General features: G+C 53.4%; 1 protein-coding gene and 1 long non-coding RNA gene across 3 annotated transcripts in view; one reads left to right on the forward strand and one right to left on the reverse strand.

The window, feature by feature from the left end:
* ANO2 (anoctamin 2) overlaps window positions 1-24,521 on the forward strand; it is a 252,033-nt gene that overhangs the window by 11,073 nt on the left and 216,439 nt on the right. The window lies entirely within an intron of this gene.
* Window positions 9,802-23,110, reverse strand: LOC140691351 (uncharacterized). The gene is made up of 4 exons (XR_012066978.1): window positions 23,022-23,110; window positions 12,480-12,596; window positions 11,436-11,582; window positions 9,802-10,004 (listed from the first exon to the last, which is right to left on the reverse strand). It is a non-coding gene; the product is annotated as an uncharacterized lncRNA (long non-coding RNA).

A 24,521-nucleotide genomic window follows, 5' to 3' on the forward strand; every position in this document is an offset into this window, starting at 1 on the left:
CATTCATCCGTTTTTCTGTCCCCAGGAGGGCGTGTGGCCTGGCTCAGACCCCTGTGCTGACCTGTGCTGCTTATCCATACTCCTACCAGGGGCCCCGCCTCTCTCTAGTCTTTCTGCCAGTGTAGGGACGTGTGCTCTTTTAGGGCCACTTGGGGCTGCCTTGCTGTGAGGATGCTTTCCCTTTTGGGAACCCAAAGCTGTCTTGGTGCCTCTGATGGGGTCTGGTGGGAAGGTTTCTCGAGGCAGTGGTGTGTTTTGAAGGCTGTACAAGACGCTGGTGCCACGACCCCTGTGAGAGGCTGTGGGCCAGGCACCTTCTCTGGGTGTCGGACTCCGGGAGCATCGGGGAGTGGAGGCCTGGGCCCCGGGCGGCTGCTGAGCTGGGGAACAGCGTCTTTCTCCAGAGGTGGACTCGGGTCTGAATACAGGTGTTCACAGCCCAGGTCTGGCGCCTGCCAGCCCCCCAACCTTGGGCAAGTGACTCAGTCCGTTTGAGTCGGAGTTTCCTTGTCTGTAGGAATGGAAAACAATGCATTTTTCACTGGGTTGCGATGAAGATGAGACAAGACAGCAAAGTAAAGTGTCTGGAACAGTAACCGTGAGGAAGAGTTACTGTTGTTGTTATTAAGTGCAGTTGCCAGATTCAGCAAACGGAAATTCAGGGCGCTTAGTTCAACTTGAATTTCAGATCAGTGATAAATGATTTTTAGCATAAGTGTGCCCTGTGTAATATTGGGAACATGTCCAAAAAATGATTGGTCTGGGAGGGAGCACGTGGTTAGCATGCATGAGGTCCTGGGTTCAATCCCCAGGACCTCCACTGAAAAAACGAAACAGACAGACCTGACTACTGCCCCCACCCCCGCAAAAAAAGCCTAAAAAGAAAAATCTATTGGTCTGAAATTCAAATGTTACTGTCTTTGTACCTTTTACTACTTCTGCGAGCATCCCCGTGATGTTCGCTGCCCTCCGGCATGTTTTATTGTGGTTGCTACTGGATTTTCCTGCCTTCGGCTGGGAATTAGGAGGGACCAGAGGTAGCTCTTAGGACTGACCAGTGTGGGACGGGGGCGTGGAGCATGCCCTGGACTGTTGTCGCTGTTGTGTAACTGCCAAAAGCTCCCCCCTCCCACCCCCCACCCCAGCTTCAAGGCCTAGTGAACTCTTCTTACCTGGGGTGTCCCCCAAGCTACTCAGCCTCCCCCAAGTCCCCTCTGTCACCAGAGTCTCCACCACTCATGTAGCCGTTGTGTCTTACTGTCTCACAGTGTTTTCTTTTTCTCCCTCTCTTTTCTGAAAGTATTCGTTTGGGCAACCCTGATGCAAAGAGTTGAGTCAATCACAGTTCTCAGTCACGATGTGGACGTGTTACTGCCACTGGTCTGCACGCAGACCTTCTTGTTGCTCATTTAAATTCCCTCTGCCCTTCACTGCCTGCTCCCTCCGCAGGTGACACTGCCTTGTGTTTCTGGAAAATGTATAGTGTCTTTTTCTGCTTTATGCAATGTTTTCATCAAAACAATAGACTTTATTGTTTAGAACAGTTTCGAATTTGCAGAAAAACTGGACAGAGAGTCTGCCTCTCCCGTGTACCCAGTTTCCTCTGTTATTAACAGTAATGTCTACACTGACTTGGTACCTCTGTCACAGTCAGTGAGCCAATGTGGATACGCTGTCATTAGCTAAGATGCCTACTCTGTTCAGATTTCCTTAGTTTTTACCTCCTGTCCTTTTTCTGTTGCGGCATGCCAGCCCGGATCCCACAGTCTGTGTAGTTGTCGGGTCTCCTTAGGGCTCCTCTTGGTGGCGACGGTTTCTCCAAACTGTTTGCACTTTTAATTTTCCTAAGAGGCACTCAGTTTTACAGCCCATTCTGCTTCTTACCCTTTCCTCTCTGCGCTTTTTCAGACCATTCACCTTCTGCACGTGCATCTGATCCATTTCTTTCCCTAATGGGTGGTCGCTAGTCTACCTCATCACTCCCCTCACGATCGTGGGCACCCAGGTTGCCTCCAGCTGTGTTGGTTGCCTTTCAGTCCAGCAAGGTTGAGAATGAATTGTCACCTCCTTCCGGACCCTGGTCCCATGATCTTCTCCACCGGCCCCCAAGCCGTGCTGGTGATAAACACTGGTTAGAGCTGGGGACCATGAGGGTCTGCACAGCTTTCTGGGGACCTGTTAGGGACTGAACGATTCTTCTCTGTGTCAGGATGCCCAGCCTCTGGCCTTGAGCAGCAGCCTGGAACGGGCCCCTCAGAGGTGTGGCAACATTGTTCAGCTGCACCTGGTGGCCGTCTGGGGAGCAGGTGCAGCCGCCCCACCTGCTCTGCTGTCCCCGCTCTTCTGGGTTGGGTTCTGGTTTCTCTTTGATTTTAAGACAATGGAGAGGAAGTGGGTTTCTATCAGAGGTCCCTTAAAGCTATTCCCTCAGCCTTACAGATGAAAAGAACTTTGTACACACCAAACCCTGGCTGATGGAGTATCGTGGGATTCATTTTGGACCCTGGTTGGTGTCTAGGCATGCTTTAGGCAGGAGAACTGGTTCCTCACCTTGCGTTTGGTGTTTCGCTTTTCATTTTATGTGCATATGTCCTCGTGTTGACATTGCACATGTTTGTATTTTCCAGACTAGTCAGTGTTCATTGGATGGCTAGACCACAGTTTGCTCTGTTCTTATGTTTGGCCAGTTGACTAGAATTTCATCTGAAGACCTAGTGGGGATGCCTGTGGGTGACAGAGGTCCCTGCATCCTCACTGCCAATTTGCATAAACGAGGGCCTCCTGTTTGGAGTTGGGCGTCACTGCGGAACGGGAGGCTAATGCAGGCAGTTGAGGGACTCGCCCAGCCTTGAGCCTCCAGGCAGCCTGTGGAGTCGGCGGGCTGAACAAGGCCTCCCGTGACCCACCTCCTCCCGACCCCCTGCCCTGACCCGGGGAACCGGAAGGACAGAGGCAGAGACCCACATGCTTGGGTGGCACCGTGGGGGATCTCGGGGGTGGGCGAGCCGCAGAGGCAGGAGTGTGTGTTGCGCCTGGTGGGCCGGGAGGGCACGTTTGTGGCCTTGTGTGTAAAGACCTTCCCCCAGCCCGCAGGCCCCGAAGTTCCAGCAAGTGTGGCCCCAAACTTCATCTCGTGGGCCACTGGTCGCCCCAGCTGGGAATGGGGAGAGGGCATTGCCGGGAGGCCCGGTGCCCCCTTGCTTGGTGCTGGCTCTCCTGGGATTAGGGCAGCGGAGAACCGGTAGCACAAGCTGCCTTTCATCAGCGTGGTCTGGCGTCTCCGCAGGCCCGGGGGCTGCTCCCGGCAGAGTCAGGCGTGGGGCAGGGGCGCAGTGCCCGCCGGGAGGCCCCAGGGGTCCATAGCTTCATTCAGGAGGCAGAGCCCTCCTCTCTGCCTTGGTGTTGGGAACCCAGGAATGGCCAGACTCCTGCCCTCTCTCTGCAGAGAGGAGATCCCCTCCCCACAGGGCATAGGGTGTCTCTGACACTGACTCCTCACTCACTCCATGGCCCTGACATCTGACATCTCAACCCGAAGTACTGTGCCAAGCCAAAGGAGACGCCTGGAGGACACTTGGGGGATGGGACTCGTGACCTCCCAGTGGGGCTCATTTAGGAGGGGAAGGTGGTGGGCCGGGAGAGTCAGAACACTGCCTCACCTTCAAACTGGAGGCCATTGTTCTCGACCTTTGTCATCACCCCTTCTTCTCATCTCTTTTCCAGGAAGAGTTTTTTTTTTTTAAAGCTCTGCATTATTTATTTATTTTATAAGTTAATTTACAGAGGTACTGGGGATTGAACCCAGGACCTCAGGCATGCCAAGCATGCCCTTTACCACTGAGCTATTACCCCTCCCCCTCCGAAGAGTTTTTACACATCTGATTAACAGCTGATGGGAACATCTGTCCTCCTAGGCCTTTGGACAGAGGTTGGGCAACTTTGAGAAATTACTCTGTCTTTAGAGTGTGGTTTAGTTGGCAGCTTTAAGGAAGGAAGCCAGCCAGCTCTCCTGGGTGCCTTCTGAATCCCTTGTATCACGGGATTGCTTCCACTTGTGTGCCCTTGTTCAGACCCCACGAATATCCTGCCAGGCAGGTGTCAGTCCCATCTTTGTAAGGAAACCGGTTGCGAGGGGCTAGCTTCTCAGCCTTGGTGACACCCGTGAAGTGGTCCAGCTGGGATCTCAGACCTTCCAGGGGTCTTTGTCATCCCGGGGACGAGTGACGAGCCCTTGATGGCGGTTTCCTGTTCTGCCTTCCCCAGAATCACAGAGGTTCTCTGCAGGGGCCAGGAGTTACTGACCCAGAAAGGGACTGATTTAGGGGGCACCTTGTCCTCCTTAATAGAGATCCATGGGGGTCAGAGGAGTAACCGCCACCTGTCTGGGCTTTTTGCCGTCCTGGAGGCTGCCCTGGCCTCCCCGCAGCCCCAGGCCGGCCCCGGGTGACTGCTGCTCCTTACGTGGTATCAGCCTGCAGCCCCGCAGATCAGACACCCAGAGCTGCACTGCCTTCTCTGACTCATAAAGAGCCTGTTTTGAAACAGTGTCTCCCAGCTCTTGCTTTGCAGGGGAAACGAGGGCACAGGAGATTCCTGAATCATTGGGGAAGCCTTGCTGCGTGCTTTTCTAGGGTGACAGTGTCCCCTGGAGGTCTTCCTGCCTCAGGCCTTGGGCAGGCTTCAGGTACTGGAGTGAGGGGAGTGGTGTATTTCTGTGGGGTGGGAGTCCCCACACCGCTGTTGACACCATTATGAGATGAGTCTGTTTCCTCCTTGGGATGGGACGGGGGTTTGCGTTCTTAAGAAAGGCTACAGGGAGCACACGAAGAATGCAAATTCAGCGTTTAATGAGGCCCCAGTCCATCCCGTTTCTCGGTGATGCTCCCGGGCTGTCATGGGTGCGGGTGGCGGCCCCATGGCTGCTGGCTTGCGCTAATGACCGGGGAAGACGCACTGATTTCCCCCCGGCTTTGGACGTGTTCCTGTCCCACGTGCCCCGCCCTGAAGCATCCCGCTGGAGCCTAGGGCCGCTCACCTGCCTCTTTCCAGCCCCTGGGGGACTTCAGGGAATACGACAGAGACAGTCCCAGCAGCCCTGCCCTGGGGACCGCACAGCTGAGCGGAGCGGAGCAGGGCTGCGTGGATCTGGTCTCCGAGGGGAGGCCTCCGGGCAGCCTGGGGGAGGGGATCCAGAGAGAAGCAAGGGGGGCTTGTGCTCCCCAGCCTCTTCCAGCGACTCTGCAGGGGGGCGTTTGGCCGACGGGGTCACCCCACCACCCAGATAAGCGCTGCCCTGGTGATGAAAGAAACTGGCCTAGTGGAAAGTGGGCCCAGGGTTTAAACAGAGAGGGAAGGGCCGGGGTGCGGCTCTTTCTCAAGTCCTTTACGCCTGGCGTCTTTCTTTGACTGGCAAGCTTCCAGTGGTCCTAGGATTCCTCAAAAGGAGGAAGGGGGCTGGAAGGAGGTCCTGGGCTTTGACGGTCCTGTCCTCCTGCAGTGGCAGTGAGCAGGCATCAGAGGTTGACCTGCTTAGGGCTTCTGGCCTGTTCACCCCTTGGCCGGCTTGTGTTTTGCTGGTTTCCTGTTACCAGGTGTGGTCTGTGAGGGATGAGGAAAGGGGGTCATGGGGATATTAGACCTGGAAGAGCTTGGAAGGGCTTGAGATGTCTCTCAATTCCGTAAGAGTGCGGGAACCGACGTCCAGGGGGTGTGACTTGCCCAGGCTCACACTGCTGGTTATGCCTTAGGCACCGAGATCCTGACTGCAGGGAGTCTGTGCGAACAGACAGGTCCAGGAGGTGAGCTCCTTCTGTCGGGCCCAGCTTCCGTGCGGCTGGGTGACCGTCCCCCTGGGAGGCTGGGGTCTGGTGCTCCTGGGTGACTGTCAGGGGTCTGTGGCTGGTTCTGCCTTGACGCTCTGCCACGCTGGTGGTTCGACATTCTGAGCATCACTCCTGCGTCTCCTTTCATGTGCATCCATCTCAGTGTTCGGTGACCAGAGGGTCCGGGGACAGTGGATCCCCGTCCTGCTCATCATCCCTCTCACAGCAGTGCTGGGTATTTCTGGCTCTGAGACAAACGTGGAGAAAGGCCTTCCTCCACTTGTCATTCGATTAGTTCAAAGTCTTTGTCAGCCAGACCCTGCTCGGGCAGTCACTTCAGCTGTAAAGACACCCAGAAGGAAAGCAACTGCCAAAGGACACCCGCCCGGCTCTGTCTCTGCATTAACCCCCCCCCCCCGCCTACCTCTCATTTAGCAGACACTCATCTACAAGGTGTCATGTCCTGGATGGGGGAGCTGATGACACGGAGGGCCTTTAGTCTCTCAGGGGAAGCGGACCTGAGCCCAGAGAGTCCCACAGTCAGGTCTGCAGATGTGGGAAGAGCGTGCTGGGAGAGGGGCCGACGGTCTGGGAGGTGGGGAGAGCCTTCCCCCTGCCTGGAAGCTCTAGGCTACGTGACCTCCCCTCCCCTGGCCCCCAGGTGCCCGGGGCCCAGGAGCAGTCAGTGAGCTGTGTCCACTGCTCCCTGATCTCCAGGAAGGGTCGGCCCCCTGCAAGCTGGGATGCTGGGGAGGAGGTGCAGGGTGAGGAAGCTTAGCTGACATTAAGTGGTACATGTGGAGTCTTCTTTGAGCCTTTGAGGTCTAGAGACATCTGTTGGTTGCATCTGGTACTCAGTAGATGGTGAGGATGGTTCTGCGCCCCCAGCCTTAAGTGTCCCCTTCTCTTCACCGCAGACAAGGTCTTCCTGCTCCCCGGGATCAGCTCATCAGGCTGCCCTGATTCCTTCTCTCTGGTGACCCCTGGGACTTTGTGGCAGCATCGGGGTTTTTAAACCTTGGTGGTTTTGTGTATAGAATTCATAAGCTTGGATGGTAGAAAACTGCACTTTCCCCCTCACCAACATTTAGCTGAAACACAGCATTTACTTCAGTTAAGGATATAGACACAGACCGATGTTACTGTGAGTCCCTGTGAGGCTGTCACCATGGAAGTCACAGGTAGATTTGTATCATGGTGTGGTGGCTGTGCAAATCTCTAAGATCACTTCACTCATCACTAGTGTGAAGTTGTGGCAGTTTTCAGATGTGCGGCTGGGCCTTGCTGTTTGATGTGTTGTTGGAGAAGCAAGTGTATCGGTGTGTCACAAGTTTGTACTTAAATATTTTGATACCTGTGTTTCTATACATAGTGAGTAGCCTCGTTATCCTGTGTAATTATTTTATGCATCTAAAAACGTCCTGAGAAGGGATCCATAGACTTCATCTGACCGTCCTAGGGCTTCAGACCCCAAAAAGAATTATGGCCCCATGAACAGAACCCCGAACCTAGGAGAAGCTCAGGCAGTGAGTCGGTGGCCGCCCTGCCTGGCTGCTGTGTGGAAGGGAGATCAGATGAGGGCGCTCACCGGCTGCTCTCTGGAGGCTGCCTGGCTCTGAGAAGGTTCCCGCGGGGTCCTCTGGAGGCAGCGGCATGATGTGCGGGGCCTGGAGACTGAGCGCACCTGTGGCGTCAGCCGGCCCCTCTGGGCTGCTCTGGGACACTTGGCTTGGTGCCCTTGGAAACGTGTAGTTTGACCCATAATGTGCTTGAACCCAAGAAGGAAATGGAGCAGAAAGAGGTTGGGCTGGGCGCCAGAGCACCTGGGTCCTGGGTCCCGTGCTGCCACCAGCTGGCTTCTTTCTGGACCTCGACTTCCCTGCCTGGAAAAGGAGAAGGCTGGGCATACTCAGGGGTTCTCAAACTGTGCCTGAAAGTCCTGGCTTTCTGTGGCTTAGACTGATGTGGTCTCCGCTAAAATAAAAATGGATACTGTTTTCTCCATGTATGAAAACACTGAACTGATAAAGATAATTTTCTCGATTTAAAATGGTTCCTACATAAAATTGTTCTTTTCCTTCAACCTGGCAGTTGTCAGTGAGTGATTATTGAGGGCACGGGAAGTGGATGAGACGCAGAAAAATATTCATGGGAAAACGGAGAATTGGCCATTCGTGTTTAATTTTGCATTTGGTTTTGGTTGTGATTTTCTGTTGTCTGTCCTGTAAGTTCTTCCACCCAAATGGTTCCCAGTTTGAATGTTGGAATTAAGCATGCCGGTGTTTTAAGGACTTTTGTAAAGGGTTCTGCAGGGAGCACTGTGCCCTGGGCGGGTTCCCCCAGCTCCGGCGGATTTCCTGGGCCGAGCAGGGTGATGGCCTTTCTCCAGGGGAAATAATGTGCCTGTTTCTATCCAGGCCACAAACAAGCAGCAGATCCCCTGCGTTGCCCGCCTTCCCTGTTATGTGCTCCAGGACTGCAGGGGGGACCAGCCGCTGGTTCAGCAGGAGCAAGAGGAAGAGGAGCGGGCAGCATTGTCAGCTGATTGTCAGCCGTGTCACTGTCTGCTGCAGTGGACAGTGCCCAGTGGAGACCCCACCTGCCCTCGTCCCTCCATCCCTCCCAACTTGCCTGGGGGCTCAGTGAGGCCGGAGCCTGTCAGTCTCCCTGGCAAGTTTCAAGAAATTGATGAGTGTGGCTTAGGGGCACCTTGGGAACCCTCGGTCCACTGCGTCGTCATCCAGAATGTGGTCACCGTCCCTCGGGCATCGCTGGTCTGGGAGCCTCTCTGCTGCATCCCACCCCTATGGCCGGCAGCTCTGCTCTGCAGCTCAGCAGCCAGAGGGCCTGGGTGGGGCCTGGACTGGGGACCGCTCGTGTTCCTGTTGCTGTCTTATTGAGTTTCTGCGGGGGATCTGTTGCTTCAGGCGTTGGTGGGGTGGGGTGTGTCTGGCCGTAGATGGCCTCCCTCTTCTCTGAGCTCTCCAGCCCAGGGAGCTTACACTTAGCTCATCCTCAGGCCCTTGGAGGGCCCAGGCTTTCCAGGCCGCAGGGAGGGCCTGCGGGTTTAGCACCTTCTCAGGATCAGGAAGTCAGAAGGAGGGAATTCGGAGGGTGTGCTGTTCGGTTGTTTTCTTTGTCAAGTGCAGACACGGGAACCCCCAAAGGCTTCGGAGCTGAAGCCGGAGCCCCAGAGTTTGTGCAAGTTTGCTGCTGGCTCCCTGCCCACCCTGCCCGGGTAGTCCGTGGTCACGGCGCTTTGCCACGTGTGGTCTCACCATGCGCCCTGGAATTGGATGGGGTGCATTCAGACTGAGCCGGCCGGGGCCTGTGAGCAGGGCTCCCAGGCAGAGCGTAGAGAACTCGGGGGGAGCTCTCTCCTGCCCGTCACCGGGGTGTCCCTGGTGGCAGCAGGTAGTGGGAAGAGCCCCGGGTGCAGAGGGCAACAAGCTAGGTCACTGACATGGCCTTCGCCACGCCAGGTCCATTTCTTTATCTGAGACCTGCAGCCGCACCTGCCGTGGGTGAAGGTACCTCGCAGGTTGCAGGATGCCCTGGAATGAGGTGCCGTCACTTCCCCAGGTCTCGGTAGGGATGGCGTGGGCTCTGCCTGGGGCCCAAGGTGGCTCTCCCACCTGCCACATGTTGCTTTAATTTTCCAATATTTTTACCCTCCCTGTGAGCTGAGTTGAATTTCCCTCGCACTCTCTGTATGAAGGAACGTGCTAATGTGTGGCTTAGGCCTCCCTGAAGGGAGGAGGCGGGGAGCTTACTGTCTAGTCGGGAAATGAGATGCAGTCAGGAAGGCACGGATGCCGATTGCTTGTTTTCTGGGTTCCTCTGGCAAAAGATCTCACAATTTCCATTATTTTAATACTATGATCCTGATTTTGAACACCACTCCTTGCTGGTTTCGTGATTTTAAGCATACCCGTTTACCATTTATACTGTTATTTGCTGAATGTTTTTGTTAAGTTAGTTCACTTTTTAAACTTACATTTATTTTAAAAGGAGATATTATAAGTTACCACCCATGGAGCACCAATGCCACCTGCCAATAAACAGAAAATAGCTACAAAGATAAACCACAACAGAAACACAGTAACATCACTAATTTCTGGCTGGAGGCTGCTGGCTGCACTCTTGGTTGAGAAGGAAGCTCGTTACGTTGTACACCTGAAACTAATATAATATTCTAACATAAATGTCAATTATACCACAATTAAAAAATAAAATAAATGATTAAAAAAAATAAGGAAGTTTAGGTAGTGTCAGAGAGGTTAAAGATACATTGACACCAAATGGAGCCTTTATCTTTTCAGGATAATTGAAAAGGGACTAACTTTTTCATTATTTAAAACTGTTCTGTGATGCTCTGTCCATAATCTAATGCTCCCTGTACTTGGGCAAAGCTACCGAAACACTTAGTGCATCCTCTGGAGTTTCACTTGTCTTCGGATAGATTGAAGACTTGGAGAACAGGGACTGTTACATCTTCCCTTTTTGTTTGCACAGAGTGTGGACACATAGTAGGTACTTAACAACCTTTGCTGAAGCAGTCTGAAGCACAACGTGTAGCAGGCTGTGCGCTGCAGGGCTGCTCGAGGAGGGGGCAGTCCCCAAGAGCTGGAGTTGGCAGGGAAGGCTTTCCCACGAAGTTGGAACCCTCTCCCTTTCCCCTGGTCCCGCCCGCACGCTCAGCAGCCTGGAGCCCTGCCCGCGTTTCCTCCCGCTTCTGTCCAGTGAGCCACTCCCATTCCTGCCTCTCCTCCTGCCCCAGCTTCCCCAAGCAGGGGAGGAAATGCCAGAGCCCTCTGCAGCCGCTCAGAGCCACCCACCCCGAGGAGCGGGCAGAGGGGGGCAAAAACCAGAGGAGAGAGCGCACACCTGTGGGGCAAACCCGAGCCCTTCAGGCTGCCCTCAGGTGCAGCGTGGAGGGGATGTTGGGGACCTGCTGCAGGAGGAGGTTGAGCCCTGGCGGTTGTCAGTGGTTTTTCTGTTTTTTTTCCCCTGTCTTCCCATCCTCCCTCCCTCTCTGGTTCTCTCCCTCTGGCCCTGCGACCTTGCTTTCGTCCCATCACCAGAAATCTCCTTCTCAGCGTTGCCAGGAACACCTGTCCTCTCCCTCCCACCACGAGGGCCTTGGGAATCTGGACCCTTCTCTCCCTGAGCATCTCCTGCTGCTTTCGGAGGAGTCAGTCATGACAAAAACACTTCTACTGTTCTAGGAACATAAAGCAACTCATTCCATCCTTGTAACAACCCTGTGGAGGATGTGCTGTGACTGCCTTTATTTTTCAGGAAGGAGAACTGGGTTACTTGGTCAGAGTCCCGGCCAGTGCCAGTAAGGGATTCAGACCCTGCGTCTGAGTCTCAGTCACTGCAGCCCCCCACCCCCACCCCGGGGGTAATGCTTCTGCCTCCCGAGCTTGGTGTGGGGACGGGGAGTCCTTAGTCTCGCCATCGGGGCTGTCAGCCACCAGTGCAGGTTCAGGAGAGAAGGGAGCCTCTGAACTTGAGAGTGTTCTCTCCTCGCCTCTCTGCTCCGTCTCCCCTCTTCCCTGCCGAGGTGGGCAGTCATGGGTTGGGGAACGGCTGGATCCCTGCAGATACCTTTAGTTACCCACGCGCTGTGTTTGTGGCAGGAATCAATCTTCTCGGGGCCTCCCTTGAGACAGTCAGGTGGATCCAGAGCCAGCAAGCGTGGTGAGAGGCGGCTGGGGTTCCTGGGGGGTGTGTCTGGAGGTGACTCTGCAAGGCCTGGGGAGAGAATAGGTGCTGTGGTGCACAGGGCAGTGTGGTGTCCGGAGCCACTTTGGGGCCCCGGCAGGGAGGACAGTAAGCCAGCATGGAATGTCCGCTGTCAGCTCCCCCTGGGAGCAGGGCTGGGAGGAGCCCTGCGCACGTGTACCGCCCGTACCTGCCCACGGGCATCAGCAGGGATGGTGGCAGGACCCCTTTGTCCTGGGCGCTCGGCCCCGTCTTCTGTGGCTTCTCCTATCTGGCTCTCCCATCTCTCTCCCTCTTTCACATCACTCTCAGGTCTTTCATTCAGACCCCTCAGTGTGGCCTGGCTTTGCATTTTAAATAAGAACCAAAGCTTTAGGTGATGGTGGTGTACTGGGCACCGGCAGATGGATCAGGGCCCGGGAACTCAAGCCGTATCAACCCTTTCCTGTTTTGAGGACCGTGGCCCCAGACAGACCTCTCTCCTTCCTGTACCTCTGCCTTCATAAGCTCCTTGCATTGGAGCCCAGTGCCCACCCGGCCAGGCAACATTTGGGATGGAGAGCCCCTTGTGTGCGGATGAGGAGGAGGACGATGGTGTGGTCAGCACATTTGGGGAAGTCAGTGTTTAGTGAAGGGAACAGAAGGCAGACAGTTTCTCACTGTCACGCAGGGTGACCTGTAAATGTGCAGGTTATTCCATGAAGGGGCATGAATGGAGGGCGAGCGGTTAATCTGCTCACAGCCTCCTGCATTCTGGGTCATCCCCGCCTGCCATTAGGATGTGCAGGAAATGGAAGATAATGCAGTCATTAATCTTGACCTGAGCCAAGCTGAACCAGACGGATTCACTGGGGTCCTCCTCCCCCAAACACAGAGTGTGAGGCCCTCCAGGACCGAGGGGCGGTGGTGGATTGTTGCTGCACTCACCTCTGCTGGTTTTGGGAACCGCATGTTGTCTGCACAGACCCGTTGCCCACGTATCTGCGTCTGCGCACATCCTAGCTACAGTGACTGGAACCAGGAGGGGCGGGGCTGGAAGGTTTCCTGGAGGAGAAAATCTTAGTGTAAAGTCGGGTTGGAATCCCGGCTCAGCCACTAAGCGATGCATAGCCATGGCCAAATCGTGTGATGCCTCCGACCGCTTTGGTCTCCTCATCTGATGCCCATCGGGGGTACTTGGTAGTTGCCAAGGAAACAAAGGATTAAGTGAGAGAACATAGGTCGGAGTGTCTAGAGTGGAGCCTGGTAGGTACCAGAAGCTCCGTATGGTTACCATTCTAGTTCCTTCACCTCAGGTCCCAAATCCATAAAAGTCTTCTGTCTTTTGCTGATCCTGACCTGTCTGTAAACGAGCTGTACTCTCCCACACTAATTACTCCCATCCCTCTTCTGACCTGGCTTCATGGACCGGCATTAGACTCTAACACCTGCCAGTTGTCCAGATGCCCTGGAGAACTGTCCTCCCCACCACCGACTTCTAAGAGCTTTTTTATTTTCTTTCTGGAGTCTCTGGAAAGTTTGCCCAAGAGCTAGAACCCAGTATCAGATACCTCCCCAGAAGGCTGACTGGTCCCCAGGAGGACGCACCCAGAAACACGGGGACCTTTGCACGATCAGTTATCCAGCTGCATGCCCTGGTCCGAGCTACAGGTCTCGCCTACTACACTGAACCCCTGCCTTAAAAATTCTCATCACATTTTAAGTGTATTAATGTAGCTTGTTGCAGAGTCCTTTTTTCAAAGTGAAAAATGCAGCCTAATTTGTCTGCTTTCTAAACCTACACTTCCAAATCTCATTTGATTGAAGTGAGACACACCTCCACCTTTCTCAGGGCGCCTCAGTGAGCGATGCGGTGCACTTGACAGCCCGAAGCACCGTGGAGCCATGAACCTAACAGAGGAAGAGAGAAGATAAACTGCCTCTGTTGCTTGCTTGTGCAGTGTCTCAAAACTCAGGAGGGAAGTTCTTCTTGAGGTCTAACCTAACTCCCTCCAGAGCAACCATACGTTGGTGAGGGAGCAGGTCGGATGGTGTGCATTTGATTGGCCCCACTGGGTCTGAAGTCCATGGGGATTTGTCTCAGGAGCCTCATTGTGAGCCTCCCATGTCCTAGGCCATGGAGCCAGCAGGAGGATTGGAAAATATCTTCCTTGTGAGGCTAAGGAGCGGGGAGCCTGGCCGTCTGCAGGTTGGAGCTCTTTTCCCAGCCTGGTCTCAGACTCAGGATGGGTCACGTGACTTTCCCCAGATCTTAAATTCCAGTGTTTTCAATTGGTTTGGGTTCCTCCACCTCCTGTCTCCTGTGGTGTCTACAGGCAGGTCAGCTTGCTGTTTTCTGCAGGATCTCGTGTTCCTGGGTGGACGGCATGGGATGTCTGAAGGTCATCTGGGCCAGGCCCCTGCCTCTGGGACAGGCTTCCTGTGTCCCGGTCCTTCAGACATCTTCCCAGGGATTTCTCCATCGCCTCGGATAATCTCTTCCTCTGCTTCGTAGCGACAAGGTTCTTTCCAGAGTCTGACTCGAACCTCTCCTGCTGCCATGTCCATCTGCCCCTTGGTCCGCTTAGCCCTGGCCTCCGGGAGCAAAGAGCAGCTGCTCAGCCCCACCCCGTTCCTTCCTTGTTCTTGCTGGGTGTCGCCTCCATGCATCCAGCTCCGAATCCCCCAGCAACTTCTCTGTCACTAGATCACATTGCACGCTCCTGTCCAAGTGCTGTCTGGCCGCTTCCTGTTCCAGGCGTCTCCCTCCCACCTGAGTATTTGCGTTTCTGATTATTTATCCCCAGATGCAGCGGCCGCATTTTTCCAGGTTGAATCTGCTCGTTGTTACTTCCTGCCCGGCTCTGCTAACATCTCCAGGTCCCCTTTGCAGTCGCCGCTGCCGCAGGCTTGCTGGGCGTGGAAACGTGGGTTTCCAGCCTTCGGAAAGCAGACCATGGAGGGGCTGGGATGGGGACAGCCGGTTCCCCTGCCTAGGGGGCCCCACCCGGAGTGGAGTCCGGGACTCCCCAGGAGAACATCTGAATAGATGAGCTTGGAAAGCCATCGAGCACTGCCAGCAGGGGGGCGACCGCCCGAGCCTGTCCCAGCTGTCGGGCCCTCTCGGGGGTCCCCAGGGCTGAGAACAAGGAGACGCCTTCCTGCCCTCTTGGCCTCGGCCCTTTCCAAACAGGCGTCGCCAGTTTTAATTAAATACTCGGCAGATGAAGCCATGAGCCCCAGAAGAGGGGGGATCGGGCTGCTTCCTGTCCGGGGAGGGGCCCGGGCCAGGGTGGCAGGGGCCACCAGTGAAATGCAGAGGGGGAGTCAGCGCTCCTCCGATTCTTTTTGCAAAGGCTGCATTGATTTTATTTCAGTTTTTTAAAATTTCTATCTTATTTCATTGTCAGCTCCGATGACTCAGAAAGTCAGAGCTGGAAGGGACCTTGGAGAGTCTTTCCTGCTTGCTTCATTTTACAGACGGAGGCCCATGGAAGTTTGAGAACTTTCTCAGGTTCACGAAAGCGCTTCCAGTGGAGGGGTGCTAAGTGGTCGGCGTGGCTGGGGTTAGTGTCTGGGGCTGCATCTGGACTCTCTTTTGTTCCATTGGTCTGTTTGACTGTCCTTGTGCTAGTATCTAATATCCCATCGTAAGCACTGCATTTTATAACGAGTATCTCACACTTGCAAAGCTGTTTTTACTTACTACTTCCGGTTCTTAATCTCTTGGTCAAACTCCTTCAGTCTGCCTTCTGTTCTCATCACTCTACCCCAGATACTCTTATACAGATGGCCAGTGTCCTCGACTTGGTGCTAAACCTAACAGAAATTTTTTGGTTCTCAGATTCCTTAACCTTTTGGCAACATTCAGCACAGCTAACCATTCCTTCCTCTTTTGGGGGTGAGGAGGAGGTAATTAGGTTGATTTATGTGCTTACTGGGGGTGCTGAGGACTGAACCCAGGACCTCGTGCGTGCTGAGCACGTGCTCTGCCACTGAGCTGAGCCGTGCGCTCCCCTCCCCCGTTCCTTCCTCCCTGAAGCGCCCCATGCCCGCCTGCGTCCTCCCCGGCTTCTCTAGTTGCGCCTCCAAATTCTTCTCGGCTGGGTTATCCTGCTCTAATTGATTTTTAAATATTGAGCTGCTTCAAATCCTACTTCCAGGTTCTCTTCTCTTACGTTTACTCTCAAGATGATTTCTTTTATTTACAGCATCTCTGCTGCCATCTTTATGGTAAGGGAGCTTCCAAACTTACATGTCTAGCTAGAATGTCCTTCAGAGCTTGAAATCATGGATTGGCTCCTTCAGGGTTTTTCCCCTCTGGGGATTTCTTCCTGAGATACGTATTTTTTTAACCCAGAATTTTTTACCCTCTGACCTCATCTCTTTTCCATCACCCAGTGTTGCCCCAGTGTGACCAGCTCGAAGCACATCTTGCTCTGGCCTCTGGACTGGCGTGAGGCTGCCAGCATCTCAGGGCAGCTGGCGCACTAAAGGAATGAAACTGCGGCCACAAGAGGCCTTGCCACCTTCCCCAGAGCCCCAGGGGGAAATTTTCCATGCTGCCAAGGACTCAGCACTGGTGGGAATTATCACCTCTGGGAAGAACTGGTTTTCCCAAGATGCAGGTCTAGGCAGAAAAAAAAAAAAAGAGAGGAATTTTAAGCCCCAGAGACCACAGACCAGAGGCGGCGCACACCTGATGAGTCCTGTTCTCCACCTGAGTACCTGCCTTTGCTTGTTCACAGACACACTGCCTCTGATTGTCTTGCGTTTCTGAGCCCCAGGGGCCTGCATTATTTGCACAACTGCCATGAGTCCTCCAGGCCACCAGGAGGCAGGAAAGAGCCTTGGAGGGGGTGCTTTGCTAAGTGAAACCCGACACGTCGCAAAGACATAACGTCCCCTTCAAAGAAGGGTTTACTTCTCAGTCAGGCACTGACCTAAAAAACTTCTTCTCCCCTCTACTTGCGAGCCCCACTTTGTCCTTCCTGGGTTGGCTGTCCATCTGGTGGCCAGCACACCCCACTGTAGCCCATTTGATGTGACAGAGGGTTGTGTATAGAAGGGAGGACACGGTCCTGGCTCCCAGGAGGAGGAGATAAAGACACTTACCTTATAGTTTGCAAGCCCCATCTTGTGGAGCTGTCCTGAGTCCTCCTGCCTGGGCTCCTGGACTCTTGTGCATGGACCCGCATTTTAGCAGATCTCTTCTTGGAGGACAACCAACTGTATGTCCTGCTGTTCCCTGGCTCCGTGTAAGCTCTTTGGGGGCAGGGATCATGGGGACCCAATCTCTGCATCTTCAGGCACAAGCAGTGTAGAACGGTGGCCAAGCACTCTTGCGTCGGGACCAGACAAACCTGGATTCAAATCCCTGTGTGACCACCAAAAGCTTTCTTTTTCTTCCTCATTAAGACTTTGCCTTTTCATACATGCACCCTAATGTTCACAGCAGCACTGTATGAACGATAGCCAAGACGTGGGAACAACAGATAACTGGATAAAGAAGCTGTGGTACATTTATTCAATGGAATACTACTCAGCCATTAAAAAGAACAAAATAACGCCATTTGCAGCAACATGGATGGACCTGGAGATTGTTATTCTAAGTGAAGTAAGCCAGAAAGAGAAAGAAAAATACCCTATGGTATCACTTATGTGTGGAATCTAAAAAAAGGAAAAAGACGCTAATGAACTTACCTATGAAACAGAAACAGAAACAGACTCACAGACATAGTAAACAAACTTATGGTTATCGGAGGGAAAGGTGGTGGGAAGGGATAAATTGGGAGTTTGAGATTTGCAAATATTAACTACTATATATGAAACATGAAAACCAAGTTCCTTCTGTACAGCATGGGGAACGATATTCAATATCTTGTAGTAACCTACAATGGAAAAGAATATGAAAACAAATATATGTATGCATATGCATGACTGAAACATTGTGCTACACACCAGAAATTGACACATTATAACTTGATTATACTTCAATTGAAAAAAAAGACTTTGCCTTTTCATTAAAAATAAAGAAGTGGAGCCATCAGCAGTCCGTGCCCCACAGAGCTTCTGTGAGGGTCCTAGAAGGTGATGCTGTAAAGAGCTCCGAGCTCTGCTTGGCATATTGCAAGGGCTCAGAGAAGTTCGTTCCTCTGCCCCTTCTCCCCACCCTCCCTTCCTTCCAGGGCATCATCCGGTGCTCGGCACAGAGAAGGTGCACAGAAAACAGTAGTTCAATGACTAAGAAAGTGGCTGAAGGAAAAAAACCAACTGAAGCCCAGCGAAGGGGCTCACTAGGGTAGTCACCCCTCGTTTCCTCTGAACATGGCGGGCGATGTCTGCAGAGCAGTGGGACCGGCCCCTGGGGGTCAGAGCCCCGTCGTGGCAGCAGTGGGTTCTCAGGGCCCCGTTGTGAGTCATCTGCCTCGAGTCATACATTTTCACTGAGGGTGCTGCTGGGTCAGGTAGGGTTACTTACTTCAATAATTTAATATTGGCGGATTTAACTTTCACTTTCCCCATATTTCAGTGAATCCATCAAGACATTTCACTGGGGTCTGAGGCTCGTGACTATAGATAGCTCCTTTCCATTATGAATTTTATTAATTTCTTAGTCCTTTTCACTTTTTTTTCTTAGATTCAAGCCTAACTTTTTCTTTTCTTTTTTCTTTTTTTTTTGGGTATCTATCTATCTATCTATCTACCTACCTATCTATCTTTTATTGAAGTATAGTCAGTTTACAAAAGCCTAAATCTTAATAATTATTAGATTCAAGAGATGTGACATTTACTATGATATTATTGTGTCTAAATATTCACATTTTGAGTAACAATTACACACGTAACATTATCTGTACCATTTTAAATCACATACAATTTACTGTTCTAACCATTTTTAAGTGTGCAGTTGGATGAGATGAAGCACGTTCTGTTGTTCTGCAGCCCTCGCCGCCATCCAGCTCTAGAGCTTTTTCGTCTTTCCCGACAAAAACTCTGTCCCCGTGAACCACCAGCACCTCCCCTGCCCGCTCTGACTCCAGCCCCGGGCACCACCCTTCTTCTTTCTCTCTGTGAGTCTGACCAGGAGAGGCACCTCGTAGAAGTAGGATTGGCAATGTATGTCCTTTTGTGACTGTCCTTCTGTGTCCTTTTATTTCACTTAGCATGATCCCTTTAGGTTTCATCCGTGTTGCAGCATGTGTCAGAATTCTCTTCCTTTTTTAAGGCTAAATATGCCATCTTGTGTGTGCACCTTGTTTTATTTATCCGTTCATCCGTCATTGGACAGTTGGGTTGCTTCCAGCTTTCAGCTAGTGACAGTGATGCAGTTATGAACATGGGGGTACAGATACCTGTTTGAGTCCCTAATTTCCCCTCTCTGTGTTTAAACTTGCTTGGGATGGTCAGGGCAGCTTAGATTTGTAGGCTGGGAAGGGCCCGAGATGGGGAGTCTGTCTAGAGCCCTCCTCTTGAAATGCAGGTCCCAAGTCCCAGACCAGGACTCTGTGGAGTCCTCGGGGCCCATCCAGGCATCTCCTGAGCACCACCGGTGACAGGATCTGAGGTGACTTCTGGTTTTCCCTGCTTGCAGAGAGGGGCAGTGGCACGGACCTCCAGAAAGAGACAAGGGGGTTTGTGTTGGCTCTGGTTGGAGTTAACCTCGGTGGATGGGTGTTCCACTCCTTGAGTCCGTGTTGATTTGTGTCAGGCTCTGTAAGCCAATGGGAGGCAGGGCCATACGGGTCAGGGGTCTGAATTAGCCGTGGGCAGTCCTCAAAAGCATCCCCATTGTCACTCATTAAGGATTGCGTGGCTCTAAGGGATGTTCCAAAGAACTCAGATCAGGCTGGCAGTGTTACTAAGTGGTCAAGGACTTGGACTCTGAGTTTGGACGGTCAGGGTCCAAGTCTTGACTCTTGCACTGACTGATAGATACCATGGGCAGGTCACCAAATCTTTCTCAGGCTGACTTTTTTGCCCCACCTGTAAAATGGGAGAAAGAATAGTGTCTACTTGCTGGCTTTGTTGTATTTAAAGCCCTGAGTGTAGTACCTGGCGTATGCTAAGCTGCTTGTTAAATACTGGCCTTTGTTACCATCTCAGCTTTTGTTTTTGCAGCCACGCCTCTCTGCCCAGCCTTGGTCGTTACTTCGTGAGTACGAGCCTCGGACAGAGCCTGGTCTGTGTCTTGAGTGCACTTTCGAGGCAGTCCCTCTCTTTCTGCAAAACCCTGAGATCGGCTCACCCACCCCCCAGCTCGGTGAAAGCTCTGACACCTTGTAAAGCTTCACCCCTTCCTAATAACTTTCTCTGTGAGTCGGGGCACCCGGCGTGTTCACGCTTCCGGACCCCAGGGGTGGGGAAGGGGTGGTGGCTGCCGCTGGCTTTGTGAGCTCTCAGGCAAGCGAGCGCCGACTGGAGAGGTCAGCCCCACCAGAGGAAATTTCGTCCGACTTCCACGGAATGGGAATATTAATCTGACGCGGGGCCAGAGCAGGCTGGGCCGGAGGGAGGTGAACTAGCAGAGCAAGAATGTAGTGCGCTCTTGGTGGAATCGGGCAGAGGATGGCTGCTGCAAATCAGAACCAGATTTTTGAACCAGATTGTTGATGGTGGTGGATAGGAAGGTGGTGGTTGCGCCTCGGGGTCCCCTCTGCTCCCCACTGGCAGCCCTGCCCCGGGGCGGTGTTCATCCTTCATCACCATGCTGGGGAGAGAGAGCTGGCTTGCGGCTCTGCCTGCTGGCTTCCTTCCACATTTGTTTGGTCCGTTTTCTGTCCCGCTGATCAAGAACAATCCACAGATCCAGCGTGTTGTCCTAGGTCATGGGTTGTTGAGAATGTCCTAAATAATGGCTGTTTCTGTTCAGTGCCCCCTCCCGAAGCAGGCTGGACCGCTTCCCTGGGGCCCCTGGAAGAGTTTCCTGGTGTCGGGGTTGCTGTGGTCCTCTCCCCGGCCCTGGGATGGCGCTGAAGGTGCTGGCCGTCCTGGGCTGGGACAGGGATGGCTTCTGGGCCCCCGGGGATCTGATCTTGCCCTCAGGCCACCCTGCCCTCCCGCAGGGACTTCTCTTCTTGGGAGACACGTGCGGTTCCAGCAGCGGGAAGGAGTGGGGATGGGGGCGAAAGGACAGGCTTTCAGGTTTGCTCTTGCCCGGTCTGCCTAGGAGGCTGGTCCGGCGGACGGCTGAGGGTGACACGTCTGAAACTGAAGCTGCTGTTCTGAGCAGATGCCAGTAGTTTCATCCCTTCCCTCATGAATTTTACAAGGTCCTGTGGCAGCAGCTAGAATCACCGCCCACCCTGGCCGTGATCTCGTGTTGCTTGACACCTTGCAGGGCGAGAGGCCCAGATTTGAAATGCCCGTCCCTTGATTTACTGTTGGAGGTGGGCACAGAATGTCAGAGCTAAGTGGTCGGGGCCTAGGGGTGGAAAACCTGGTTCCCTATCTCCACTTTTTGCAATCTGCCTGACCTGGGGCCAAGTTTTTAACTTTTCGGTGCCTCAATTTCTCTCTCTGTAAAATGGGGATGACAACACATGCTTATGACCATGCTTATAGTGTTGGGATTCAGTCAGCTTGTGAAGGGGTTAGAGAGGTGTCTGCTGCACAGAGATTGAAAGTGAGAACCGTCCTGTGATTTCTCCTGGGGCGTCACAGGGCACTCAGCCTTGTGAGACGCACGGCTTGCCCAGTTCTCCGGGCGCAGGCACAGTGTTACAAAGCTCAGACCCTTTGACTCAGGAAAAGGTCATGGTCCATCGACGTTAGCTGTAACAATGATTAGTTATAAATAGCCGGCACTGTTTAAAGTGCATTAAATAAACCCAGAAAATGTCAGAGCTAGAAGTGACCTATGACATCAGTCGTCTCATCCAAACTCCTGATTTCACAGAGAAGCCAAGGCCTAGGAAGGCATGTCTTGCCAAGACCCTAAATCCAGGCTGTGGAAGAGCAGAGCCTTGGCGCCCTGAGCTCCCAGCCCAAGGCTCGCACTGCTCCCCCGGGCCCAGAACAGCCAGAGACCCGACAGCTGAGCCAACGTCAAACACGTCCGCATGTACAAGCCCCCCCTCCCCGTGTTTGTGCTATTTCCAGCCGATGGCATCAGTGACCGAGCGAGAGGAATCACTCAGGGTGCGTCTTAAACAAACAGCTCAGTGGCATTCCCGCGGGTACCTGTGCAGCGTGGCCGTGGCTCTGGGTAAGCCCTGGAGCAGATGGCCCTGCTGGGTCTGGTTCGCCTTAGGGTTGGTCGTCCTGCCCTGGGGGGGTGGGCGTCTTCGTCCCTGGGTGAATCCTCGCTCTCCTGCAGTCAGTGTGGGCTCTGGGGGGAGCCTCGGATGTGTAACTGACAGCGTTTTCAGCCCCTACCTGGGGACTGACAGGAAGCCAGGGAAGGGCTGGCCGAGCCTCTGTGGGCACTGAGCCCCCCTAGTGATGGGGGCTCCCACAGAACCCTGGTGGGGAAGCCACAGGGGCCATCTCTGCCCAGTGCACCTCCTTGCTTCCCTGTCTCCCCATCCAGCTCTAACGTCATCCTCTGCTCCAGAATTTCTCTTTAGTCCCCGCCTCTTCTGTCCCCCTGCCCACCCCCTCCCCAGGGGGGACTAGGCAGTGCCCCCGACTCTGGTGTGAGCCAGGCTGGGCCCTGGCGGTTTCTCCTGGGGCTTTCATCTGCTCCTGGGCTGCGAGTCAGGAAAACAAAGGCAGCTCTGTGTGGGGATGTGGGCGAGCGGGCACTCCCCTTTACTCCTCCCACAGGGCTCCTCGGACCACCCAGCGAACGCCTGTCCCATCTTTGATGTCGGCTTCCTCTGAACCTTGGAAAGCAGACCTGTCCCATGGCTCTGGTCCTTGGGCCCCTCTGATGTCTGACCAAGCTGTGAGTGTCCTCCATCCGGCCGGCAGGCCAGGCCCTGAAGCTGCCTGCGGGGGGGGGGTGTTGTGCAGAGGCCAGCCTTTCTGTGTGCGGGTGTCACCAAGGGCCACGGCTTTCCAAATTCCCTTCCCCAAGAAGTGGAGACGATAGAGCAGAGTAGAAGGTGCTGAAGTCAGGTGGTCCCAGGAAATCGCTCCAGGCCGGAGTTCCCTACCCGCGAAATGCAGACTTTAAGCCTGCTCTTGTGCCTCTGCCCCCGCCTGGTGTCCCTGGGGCCTTGATGGACACTTGAGTTGGAGAGAAGCATTATTTCTTTCAGACCATAGGAGGAGGGGTGGGCGGCAGTGACAGATCTTCTGACGCAGGTCAGCGTCCACCAGGATGCCGGTCATAAAACCCCACTGGGAACCTAGAGGTGTCTCTCCCCGTGGCGTCCCTGCCCTTCTTAAAGACCCTAAGACTCCACCTTTGTTCTCAGTGCTGTTCAGCCATCCTCTCTCGATAGTTGTTGACATTCTGAAATCTTTCTCTGCTCTCCCGAGCCACCCACCCAACTCCACCCACGCCCCCAGCCAGAGTCTGGAAGAGTTAATTCAGTTCTCAGCCCCAGCCAGGAAGTCTCCATTTGCCAGTAGAGTCAGCCTAGGATGAGCATTATTGAAATTGCTCATTTATTTCTATAGCTTCAGTCTCCAGCCTGGAATGGAACAATGAGACCAAAAGTGTTCCAGACACATTGTTTGTTTAATGAAGGAACATTCTTCCACTGGACTGTATGGCTGTTGGATTTTTGGGTTTGATTGGTTAACCCTTGCGAGCGGTTTGGATTTCTCTTGTGAAAGCTGGCAGGACGGGGGTCCGTGAGCCCCTCTCGTCATTATGTCATCGCTGACTCCCCTGACCCTGACCTCTTATCTAGTCAAAAGTTTTGACTTCTGTAACATGGTCCTCCACCCGGAGAAACTGGTTAAAGCCGTAAATCTCACAAAAATGAGTGTGCTGTATGGCCCCAAGAGAAATGACAGGCTTACCCATTCTGAGTTTCAACCCCGTTGGCTTTGAGAAGGCTGTTGATTTTATTATTGATCATTGAGTTTGATCTGATGCATTTCACAGAGACTTGGCTCTGCGGTCATGCTGTTGGCTCCGGGGCAGCAGCTACGCCGATGACGAGTTTTTCCGTTCCCCCCGCCAGATGCAAGAGGTGGTAGGGTAGACGCAAACTTACTCCTCCCTTCCTTCTGGAAAGTCTGATGTGGATGCATGCGTGTGTGGGTTTCTTTGCGTTACTGATGGTGTGCTTTGAAAATTGCTCTTGACAGACCGCCAGAGGCAGGGGGATAGATGGAATGACCTTTGGAAGACCCTTCTTGGTAAAAGAGCTATGAATTTTTTTCTTGTTATTCTGTGGACTGTATGTGTTTTTCTTTCTTTCTTTTTTTCTGGAGATATAGGTAGAATAGTATATAACTTAGCCTAGAACGGCTGCCCTAAGGTCACCTGTGTCCAGCTCTCTGGCGCTGGATAGAACCATTGCAAATACATTACATGATGCGGACTGTGGGTTCAGTTAGGGCTAGTCAGTATCCACTTACACGTGGGTGTAAGTCCATCCACCTATCCATCCACCAGTCCATCCATGTATCCATATATCCATCCATCCGTCTATCCATCTATCCATCCATGTATCCATCCACCCACCCATCCACCCATCCATCCACCCACCCATCCATCTATCCATGTATCCATCTATCCATCCATCCGTCTATCCATCTGTCCATCCATCCATCCATGTATCCATCCATCCATCCATCCATCAATCCATCCGTCCATCCATCCATCCACCCACCCATCCATCCGTCCATCCATCCATCCACCCACCCATCCATCCACCCACCCATCCATCCATCCATGTATCCATCCACCCACCCATCCATCCATCCACGTATCCATCCATCCATCCATCTATCCATCTGTCCATCCATCCGTCCATGTATCCATCCATCCATCCATCCATCCACCTATCCATCCATCCATCCATCCATCCATCCATCCATCCATCCATCTATCCATCCATCCACCCATCCATCCATCCATCCACCCAT

Source organism: Vicugna pacos, chromosome 34, assembly GCF_048564905.1.
Source record: "Vicugna pacos chromosome 34, VicPac4, whole genome shotgun sequence".
Taxonomy (NCBI): domain Eukaryota; kingdom Metazoa; phylum Chordata; class Mammalia; order Artiodactyla; family Camelidae; genus Vicugna; species Vicugna pacos.